We start from the raw sequence: 11441 nt of genomic DNA, 5'->3' as shown, positions 1-11441 counted from the left end.
TTTCATCAGCTGTGGGTGACTTACCTTATTGAACTGCATCCGAAGCTGTATGGCAAGTGAGGGGAAGCTACTCGTCCCACAGAAGAGGCTGAAGTATAGTGCCTTGCAGCCCCACCAGCAGAGCTCAATGGCAACTGGTGGTGAACAGTAGCTAAAAAGCCATCCAGGTTTCCTTTCCTAGTCTATGATTGACTTATATTTTGCTGATTTACAGGAGTTATCTTCCCTTGAGTATTCCAGTGGAAACGCGGAATATAAATCAGATCAAGAAATAAAAGCAAGGAAATGAAATACGGAGAGAGAACATAAAGCCATACTTCCAGGGGCTCCTTCCAGTTTCATTTCCTTCTGTAAGTCCATCCATCTATGGTGGAACGTCTAATATTTTGACAATAAATAGCTTATTGTCCCTATTCTGTATGAGACATTATTAGAAATCTCTAACAATGGCTTATTTTAGGAGTGTTTTTTTTTAAGACTTACACAGTTGCTGCTATAGAAATAGGGCTTGTTGGTTAATTATGACTGTGTTAAATTGGTATAGAAATTTTTTCGATGTCAACTTTGATATAGATAACCACCTCTGGTTATATACCTGAATTTCACAGTGGTGATCTTTTTTTTTAAATTTTGAGCTGCCATCATTGTGAAATTAGGGGACTAATGAAGGGACCAAGTGACCTACAGTAGTGGCCAAAATTATGGGAACCTTTTGGAAAAAGTATTTTTGAGGTTTGATGGCTAATAACTATCAAATGTTTTTGGGGGGGGGGTAGTATCATAAAATTATATATCAATGGAAAGATAATTAATCAAGAATGTAATGCAACAAGGTTTGTTCAATTATCTGTACTCTCTGAAAAGTTATAGCCAAATAACCAGAAAAAAGAAGCATAACTTGCTTAAGTTGATATCAGGTAGATTTCCTTCATCTGATTGTAGCCAATGAGCATGAGTGTTTAGAGAGCCAATCAGGTGTCATCTTGTTTTGGCAATGAGCCAATCAGATCACAGTAGGATTCAGTTACTGATATCATATATTGAAGCTGAGAGGAGGACATTTGGCAGTGTGTTATGTGATCACTATCAAGTACCTTGGGTTTTTTTGTGTTCTTTCATTTAGTGAGCTTGTAAAACAAAATAAAATTAAAGTAAAGGTGCAAAGAGTTGACTGGTTGCCCAGAAAGCAATGTAAAACAGTATTATTAAGGGAACAAGGCTATGGTTATAAAGAAATTAGAAGAAAAATTGTTGTAAACTTAACCAACGGTAGCATTTCTTAAGTTTTTGAAGCGGTATAAGGAGACTCAGTCACTACAAAACCACACTGGTAAAAGGCACACAATAGCGAGTGATGATAGAAGAATTAAGAAACTCTGCCTAAGTGACAGAAGATAATCGTCTGGGTGTATACAAGATGAAATGGTGCAATGCAATGTGAAGTTGAGTGCAAGGACTGTTTGGCGCAGACTCCAGGAATTTGGCCTAAAATCTAGAAATCCATGAAAAAAGCCACTTTTATCTCTCAAATCCTTCATAAAAGTTATTGCATTACATTCTTGATTAAATTATCCTTCCATTGATGTATAATTTTATAGTACTACTCCCCAAAACATGTGGTGTTATTAGCCATCAAACCTCAAAAATACTGTACACTTTTCCCAAATGTTTTCCTCAATTTTGGCCACTACTGTACATAACTCCACCATTTATAAGTGTCCTGAATACCTCACTTTGGGATAGCCTGCAGATCTTTTGGTTTCTAGTTTACATACCTTTCCTTTAGTGGAAATATCTACCACTTTTTTCTATTAGGGTTAATTTCTTCGGACTGCAATCATTGGCTTTATTAATTTTGTATTTCTATTTAAAATGAAAGAAACCGAAAGCCATTCCAGAATCCTGTTAAGCCATTTGAAAATATTCTCGCACATCTTTCCCTCCAGGTATCTCCATGTGGGAATTTAGCACGTGCGAGAAAAATTGTGTTTGATCATTCAATAGATAAGCAAACTGGGGTCGTGAGCTTTCACCCCCAGCTGCTCTTCAGTGGTATTATATAACATTTCTTCTGTAGGTGAAGTTAACTGAATGTTTGATTTTCCCCAATGGATTTATTGTTCAAGTACATTTTTTCCTTCCCTGATATTGAGAAAAATGGCTTTGGTCTGCGTCTCAGTTTACATTTGCTCTATCTTCATATGTTTGACTATTGACACAAGAACTACTTTTAACAAAACCTTTCAGAACATCTGAGAGTACTTGCACAACCCCTTGACTCTCAGCATTGTCATGTCAGGGAAACTTTTACATTTTTTTTCCAAATAATTTTATAAGAGCCGAGGTGGCGCAGTGATCGAATCTCAACAGCTCAAGGTTGATCCATTTTTCCATCCTTCCGAGGTGGGTAAAATGAGGACCCCGATTGTTGGGGGCAATATGCTGACTCTGTAAATCGCTTAGAGAGGGCTGTAAAAACAGTATGAAGCGGTATATAAGTCTAAGTGCTATTGCTATATTGCTTTTCAGTATTAAAAGCAGCCGCTTCTAAAGAAGCTAGCAATATATATTTTTTAATTTACAAATAAGCTATGATAAGGAATACCTTTAGGATAGTTTTCCCAGATATTTGTATTTATCTGCCCTGGTTCTGGTATATACAGTATGTTTGGCAGCTGTAGAAGTGAAGAAATGAAACTTCAATCTAGAGATAATTACTTTGTTGCATAGATTCCATTGCAAACAAGATTACATTTTGCTCTTGTCATTATAAGGCATTCCCCCCCCCCCTATTTTCTTTCCATCACGGAAAAGTGAAAACATGGTAGCACTTATTTTAGAGATGTGTCTTCAAGAACATCTGCTTCATACTTTCTAAGCACTGTTTTTAAGAAATACTATTTTCATACCTTCTACCAATGTTCCCTAAGATGTTTGTCAATAAATCGTGTATTTCTCTATGTAAATTTAAACTGAAGAAAATCTGTGTGTGTTTCTGAAGCCATGTTCTACTCTTTCCTATGCCATCTTATGCCTATTTCCATGAGCTATAATAAAGTAACTTTGGCACCTAATTTTTGTGTCCCTTTATTTTTAGTTAACCTGCCAGTGACTGACACAACATTTCCCTAAATCAGCCTGTAGCAATGTTGTTCAGACTGGGAATTGATGGAATTCTGGTTCAATGCAGCTAGGGGGCATCAGGCTGAAAAAGGCTGATTCATTGGGTAAACATTTAAAATGATGAAAGACAAACAGAAGCACAAAATATTTTCAATGGAGCAATAGAGAGAATTATTTAAAAAAGAGAATTCTTTGAAACCAGGCTGATACATCCAATTCTTCATGGCAAACTTATGGCAAACTGTAGAAAGACATTTCAAATTATTTAATATCTTATGCTTTTTAAATATAGGCAGGCTGTATATTCAATCATAGGGTTTAGTAGCTAAGACGTTGAGCTTGTTGATCAGAAGGTTGGCAGTTTAGTGTTTGAATCCCTAGCGCCGCGTAACAGTGAGCTCCCGTTACTTGTCCCAGCTTCTGCCAACCTAGCAGTTCAAAAGCATGTAAAAATGCAATTAGAAAAATAGGGATCACCTTTGGTGGTAAGGTAACAGCGTTCCGTGCACCTTCGGCATTTAGTCATGCCAGGCACATAACTACAGAGATGTCTTCGGACAGCACCGGCTCTTCAGCTTTGAAACATAGATGAGCACTGCCCCCTAGAGTCAGGAACAACTAGCACATATGTGCAAGGGGAATTTTACATTATATTCAATCATGAGTCATTGACCACTTAGGTCCTGGGCATGCTTACTGGGAATTAACTGCCTGGATTTAATGGTGCGTGTTCCTAAAATGTGCACATGGGCTTGGAATATGTTGAACTTTTGAAGTTTCTTCCAACAGAAGGAAAGGAAAGAAAGAAAGGTTTTCCAATACTCCTTGCCAACTTGCCACAAAGAAACACAATGGAGAAGCTGGAAGGAATTCTGAAATCTCTCCTGCTCCCGTGGTTTTTTTACATGCCTGTGGTCCTGTTTTTCTGTTTAAGTAAATACATATTTCTGAAATGATGATCTAGCATGGCACAAGTTAGTTGGTATATTTGAAACCTCAACTGAAGATGGCTTAGTCTTGCCCTTTAGGAAATGGAGGGAGGGTTAGGCAGGCCTTCTCTGTTGTAACCCCCAACTTTGGATCATATGTCTTTCTCATCTTGCATCTTGCAAGGCAATTGCATGTCTTCAATTGTCGATGGGCTATAAATCTGTTCTCTTTCCAAAGGAGGTCGGGCATTTACTATTTGACTTTGTACAGGCCTGATTTTTGAAAAATAACCCTCAAGGCCTGTTCTCCATGGCCACCTCCTGCATCAGAGTCAAAGGACAAAGGGAGTTGTGGATTGCTGGAGGTAAAAAAGGGCAGAGATCAAGTGCCTCCATACTTTCAGATGGCAACAGATGGGCTAGTTCCAGCATCATAATATCAGCTTCCTCTTAAAATCCTTCCTGTTTCCCTGGCTTTGAACAAAAGAGTGGCTGGAAGATTTCAGTTCCAAATATTGTGTTTATAATCAGAACGTTAGAAGATTAATTCTACATGTAGCTTTTCCTTGCACAAGGCTGGGCCAGATACATTCAGACTATGCTTGGCTTATAGAAGTGTCAGAAATATTTCATCCCAACTGTGGAGATCATTAAGCTGCCAGAATTAACACAAGATCTTGTGAGAGTTTGTCCCCTTTTTGGCCAGCAACTGCAGAATTTTTTTCAGCAACTACATTTAATTTACAGTTTGCTATCATAGAGAAACATACAGTTTCGATCCTTTTGCTCTGGGCATTGCATTGTGTTTGGCTGTACAGAAGAGTAGTATTATTTCTTGTCCATCCTCATGAGCCATGGTGGTTAGAATCCAGTTGTTGTTGTTAGTTGCAAAGTCGTATCCAACCCATCGCAACCCCATGGACAATGTTCCTCCAGGCCTTCCTGTCCTCTACCATCCTCCGGAGTCCATTTAAGCTCACACCTGCTGCTTCAGTGACTCTACCCAGCCATCTCATTCTTTGTCATCCCCTTCTTTTGTCCTCAATCATTTCCAGCATTAGGCTCTTCTCCAGTGAGTCCTTCCTTCTCATTAGGTGGCCAAAGTATTTGAGTTTCATCTTCAGGATCTGGCCTTCTAAAGAGCAGTCAGGGTTGATCTCCTCTAGGACTGACCGGTTTGATTGCCTTGCAGTCCAAGGGGCTCGCAGGAGTCTTCTCCAGCACCATAGTTCAAAGTCCTCAATTCTTTGGCACTCAGCCTTTCTTATGATTCAACTTTCACAGCCATACATTGCAACTGAGAAAACCAACTTGGAAAACTGGGATGCAGTATTGCAGGCTAATTCTGCTGACTGCTAACTGCCAGCAGTTTGGCAATTCAAATCTCATTAGCCTCAAGGTTGACTCAGCCTTCCATCTTTCTGAGGTCGGTAAAATGAGGAACCATATTGTTGGGGACAATATGCTGACATTGTAAACCACTTAGAGAGGAGCTGTGAAGTGGAATATAAATCTAAGTGCTATTTCTATTGCTTTGTAGATGGCGTATGTAAACAGTTTCATTTAGATGCAATTAATCAAAGGAAAGCATTAAAACCACATTAAAGCAACATTACTGTTATAGTATCAAATTAATAAAAGTTTGAGATCAATCAGTACATGCAAAAACATTTAAGCTTTGGCGTGCATTTGCACTTTGCATCTGATCTATTATGAAATTTGAGAAGCTGTAGGAGGCCTTGCCTTCAAGAACAGCATATAATTTTTTTTCAGCTAGTATGAACCAAAACCAAGAAAGTTTAAAATCCAGTGGAGAACATTTTCACTCAAAGGGAATTTCATGTAGCCTGTATCTAGTTTCTACTTTTACACCTGAGCTTATGGCTGCATATTATTATGTGTAAGCAATATGTACCCCAAAAAACAATCAAATATTGAGATATTGAAAGGAAGTTTTATCCCTGCCAAAAGGATTCGCTGCTTTGGAAGGCAATGCTCACATAAGGCTGGTAAATGTTCAAAGTTGGGAAAACAAAATTTTCAGCCATCTGCCAATTATTGAGTTTACAGGAATGCATCTTCCAGGAACTGGTATATTTGTACTGTCATTCAAGGCAATTTTTGTTCCTCTATATGCGCCCTGCAGCTTCCTGTTAAAACATCTGCTCCCACATAACCCCATGAGGATTTCTGCACTGACTCATTTGTTTTATTTTGCACTACATTTGCTCTTCATTCTTAGACTAAAACCATATGGGGGTTTTGCTATAAAGTTTATTTTCAGATCCTCAAGAAACATTCCTAAAAGCTCCTAAGCTCAGAAGTTTTAGAAAACAATTTTCTGCTGGAAATAAAAGGTGCAGGAGCTCAAAAGCACTCAGAAGCATTTTTTTTCCTTGTAGCTTTGCTCGACACCCTAAATCACAACCTGAGAACTTGTGACTTGCTTTATTTATTTCAGAATAAAATTCCAAGAAAAGTCATGTAATGTCCAAGATTTTTCCCCTCACATTGCTGGCTATAAGGTATATTTATTTTCCTTTTTTTCTAGTTTGTTTTTAATTTTAATTACCTCAGACAAATTATTTAACTACCTCAGACAACCTGTTTAGTAACAGAATCTTGCAAGTGAATATGTTTTTCCATTTCCCCACTTTATCTTCATGTGAACTAGGGAGGGAATTGTCTGAGACATTTTCTTAAGTCCTGACTTGGCCTGGGCTCGAGCTTCTTTTATCTGACCATTGCCTTGGTAGCAACTCTTCCTGCTGTCCTTTGAGGCCATTCCCTATTCCCTCTACAAGGTTATAGCCATATGTGGCCATTGAATTACAAATACATCTAGAAACATTGTCTGATGTTCCAAGTCTGTCATGAAGATCACAAAATAGCAGGGAACACTTCACTTCTTAACGGAGCAAGTAACAATGCCTCTGCTGAAGGAATGTTTTGATATCAAGGTGCAAAAATGATGTCTTTTTGTGTGTTTTGGCTGAATTTGCTATTTGGTTCTTTATTTTTGTTCTCTGTTTAATTATCTTTTGTTGTTGTTTCTTTCCTTAGTCATTGTATTTTATTTTGTTGATTATGTTGTGAGCTGCCCAGGTGGTTCTGGAGTTAAGCAGTGCTAAAACTGAATAGATTAATTAAATCTGGCTAGAACAAATGTCATAGAGCCATCATTAGGGAAATCCCGTTGTAATTTTGTTTTGTCTATTTGTATGCTGTCATTATGACATTTGCAGCAGTGAGTTCCATGAATACTGAAGTTTAAGTAGCTAACAACCTTGCTGACTCTTTCTTTCTTGCTGACTGATGTTTAAGTAAGATAAATGCTTTGCGTGTAAAAAATTGTTTTAATATTCCAAAGTGAACTTCTTGAGCAAAGTAATATTGATCACATGCCCCATTCGCATGGATTCCTAGAGCAGAGCAGAGCAGAGCAGAGCAGAACAGAACAGAACAAAAAAGCACTTCTTATGACACCCAAAAAATAGAATAATTTGGAATTCTTGCAGAGGGGCAATAAGGAGTCTGTTGGCTCAATGAAGACTAAAAAATGTCTTTGAATAACCTTTTTAAAAATTAAATTTATTTTTAGGTATTCAATTTATATTATCTTTTGGAGCTCAAAATCCAAAGGGATGCCATATTTGGGGCTTTTAGACATACACTACAACTAGTACTCTATCTATTGAACAACTCTGCATAGTACTTCCTGAACTATATACCTCTAAAACTGGGAACTGAGCCAGTTCAGGGCATCACAAAATTATGGGGGTTTTTTTTGTAAGGCATTGCTGGTAGGGAGGGAGAAGAGCCAGGGAGCAGAATGAAGAAATAAAAGAAAAAAACATGAGACAGATGTACTCTTACATAAATGTTTAAAAGTGGATTGCCTTTTAAGTGCTCAAAGAGGAAAAGTGGCTTATAAATGAAATAAAGACTTTGGAGGGGGGGGAATTAAAGATTGGTGATTAGTGGCAGAGCCCACGCTTTGCATGGAAATAATTTTTCACATTTATCCATAACTGTCTCCCCACCTTATTTTTCAAGAAACAGGAACAAAAATCTGCTTTACACTCAAAAGATTTGCCAAGTACCCTGGCATTTCTCTGCTAAAGTTGCTTCATCATTTCCTTTCTTCTCTTATTTTCTTGCAGAGGTCATCATGTTTTTGGCTGGGAACTGAAATGATGGGAAATTTAACAGCTACAATTGCTGATAGTGTGTGATTTATGATGAGGAATCAATGTTTGCTCCAAGAAGTGAAAATATCTGTGTATTAGAGCTTGCTTCTGTTCCTTTTATTACATGCAATTAAGAATGGAAATATGTAGTGGAAATATAGTGGGAAAAGATCCTCAGGCCCCAGAAAGCATGAAGAGAAGAGCAACAAAGATAATAAGGGATCTAGAGCCTAAATCATACGAGGACTGGTTGAGGGAACTAGGTGTGTCTAGCCTAGCAAAGAGAAGGGTTAGGAGTGATCTGATAACAGTCTTCCAATACCTGGGCTGCCAAAGGAAAGAGGAGGTCTCTTCTCCATAGTAACTGATGTAGGACAAGAAGCAATGGTGCAATACAACTGGTACGCCCCAGTACGGGCGTTCTGGTGCCTGCTGGGATCACCAGCTACCATTCTGGTATGGTGCTCTGGAGGGCTCGCCCGCCCTCCTTACCTGTATTTGAGCTGATCAGGGCTTTCATGCATGCATATGGAGTGTATGGCGCCTGCGCAACGCTTCACCGAGCAGCTGGAGCATCGCAGGTGATAAGTACACATGTGTGTGCTGCGCGTGTGCACGTGGTGGACATCAGGTCCTGTTGCAGCATACCGGTTGCAATGGGATCTGGAACCCACCACTGACAAGAAGCAATGAGTGGAAGCTTGGCAGAGGGAGATCCAACCTGGAAATAACCTGGAAATAAAGAGAAAGTTTCTGCAGTGACAACAGTTAATCTGCCAGGGTTCCAAGAAGACTCTGAGGTTAGAAGTTCCTCAAAGTTCCATTTTATTAGAGATTCATATTGGCACATCTGGGAAAATTCTGAATCTGAAAGCTTCCGGGTTTTCCCCACCCAAAAGAAAGTCAAAGTCCCTTCCTCTGCATCCACATGTCCATCACATGGTCCAATCACTCCACTGTCCCAACTGGAGATGCCTCCTAGTCACACCACTCCAGGTGCAGGCTGTACATCCTTGACTCCCAGAGAAAAGAATGTTGTTGTGGCTATTTATCTCTACCACTCCATGCAATCCTCCCTCCCAGTTTCCCACAGCACTAAGTATGGCAGCCCTGAAGATCCAAAGAAAAAGATGGCTTCCAGGGCTGAAAGCTTGCCTCCCGAAGTTATGGTTGCTCCATCCCTGTAGGTTTTTAAGAGGAGTTTGAACAATGATTTGACTGGCATGGTATAAGGTCTCCTGCCTTGGACACGGGGGTTGGGCTAGAAGACCTCCGAGGTACCTTCCAGCCCTACGAGTCTATGAATGTTTGGATGTGGAATGAACTGAGAATTGGGAGGAGGAAGATAAATAAACTATAAACTCAGTCAGACTTTGCGGAGGCTTAATCTGGCAAGATGATTCCTTCTTTAACAAAGCCTCTTGATTTCAGAACCTTTTAAGACTTTCTCAATCTGCCAGAAAGGGGGAGGGGGTAGCATTAACCTTTCCCTATTTTTCCTTAAAAAAAAAACACCTGAATCCTTGCTCCAGGACTAAGCAGATTGTGCCATACCAGAACTTGTAATGTCAGAGCTCTCCTTCTGTAATGCAAACTTTCCCACCAACCTTAAAAAAAGACAGGTGTTCTGCTCTGGGCAATGAGGTTCTGCTCGAGCAGCCAGTTCACTCCACGTTTAGGAATCTCTTTCAGACCACGTTTATTATCAGGCATCCTTAATAGCAAAACTTACAGTTCAGAGTTAAGATTCTTCTGACTTTCCATGATCTGTCCCATCACGTAGTGTAAAAATATGATTTTATCCCCATGCTGAGTGGAGATGTAGAATGCTACTATTCCGGTTCACAAAGGCAATCAAACTGCCAGGCTATAAACTTTGCATATGGGCAAGATGCCCCGGTGGCCAATCATAAACAGAGATGTGATCACATGTCATGGAAATACATTTCCCATAAGGCAGTCTCTGCCTGCATTTCCCATGAGGTAGTTTCTTAAAAGAGGCAGTTCTTAATTCCTATACTAACTATATACTGCTGGGGCAGCATAACAGGACCTCTGACTTGAAAAAGGAAAAAAAACTAGATTACCAGATGAGCATTTTAAAAGTGCACGGTTAAATAGCATGCACCTTCAGTGTAACTGCGGGGCCCATTTGTATGTCACTCATGGCGACTTCCATGCTGTAGAAATGGGTTTGTCACACAATCAGCACTTTTCCCACTGTAGCTGAGCTACTAGAGGTTTCTCCGTGTCATCAGTTGCGTTGGCTTCATTTTTGGAAAAGATATGAAAGCATCTTACTGCAGTCTTCATTTCCTCAGGTTTAATTCACATAATAAGGAACGCCACGGCACGATGGGCTCTCAGAGGGATTAGCAGGGGCTTTGCTGATACATGTCTCTTGGCTTATCAATATTCACACTACGTGCTACAACACTGAGCTTTATTTCTAAATGAGCTAAAACATGATGTTTCTCAAATATCCCTAAACTTGGATTAAAGGCCCCATGCAAACAAGCTGTGGACTTGCTGTAGACTTTTAAATGCAAGCCACGTTCTAGACTAGAGGGACAGAAAACAGATAAGACACTGTAGAGGCTAACCATTTCATTACACCGAGTGTACATGCCTTTTAGTTGGCTTGCAAGGCAGTCTCTAGAGCAGTGTTTCTCAACCTTGGCGACTGGCTGGGGGATTCTGGGAGTTGAAGTCCACAGGACTTAAAAGTCGCCAAGGTTGAGAAACACTGCTCTAGACTAAGGATCTTAGCTTGTATAAAATAGAATGAGAATACTATTAAAATGGGCATATGGCTGTATGGTACTCATGACCTACTGGCCAGTGCTGTACAGCGCATGCCACAAATGGCATTTGTTTTTGTTTTTTTTCCAAAGCATTGTTTTCAAATGCCTGGAGACTAAAACATATGAAGAATGGCTGCAGGATTTGAGTTTGGCTAGTCTAAAGAAAAGAATAATTAGGTGTGATATAGCAGTATTCCAGTATTTGAGGGGCTGCCACAAAGAGGAAGGGGTCAAATTATTCTCCAAAGCACCAGATGGCAGGACAAGAAACAATGGTTGGAAACTAATCAAAGAGTGAAGCAACCTGGAATTAAGGAGAAATTTCCTAACAGCGAGGACAATTAACCAGTGCAATAGCTTGCCTCCAAAAAGCATGGACGCTCCATCACTGGATG

This window comes from Thamnophis sirtalis, unplaced genomic scaffold (assembly GCF_051295495.1).
Source record: "Thamnophis sirtalis isolate CommonGarterSnake01/CBP01778 unplaced genomic scaffold, rThaSir2_p1.2 scaffold_3, whole genome shotgun sequence".
Lineage (NCBI taxonomy): Eukaryota > Metazoa > Chordata > Lepidosauria > Squamata > Natricidae > Thamnophis > Thamnophis sirtalis.
Note: the sequence above shows the minus strand (reverse complement) of the source record.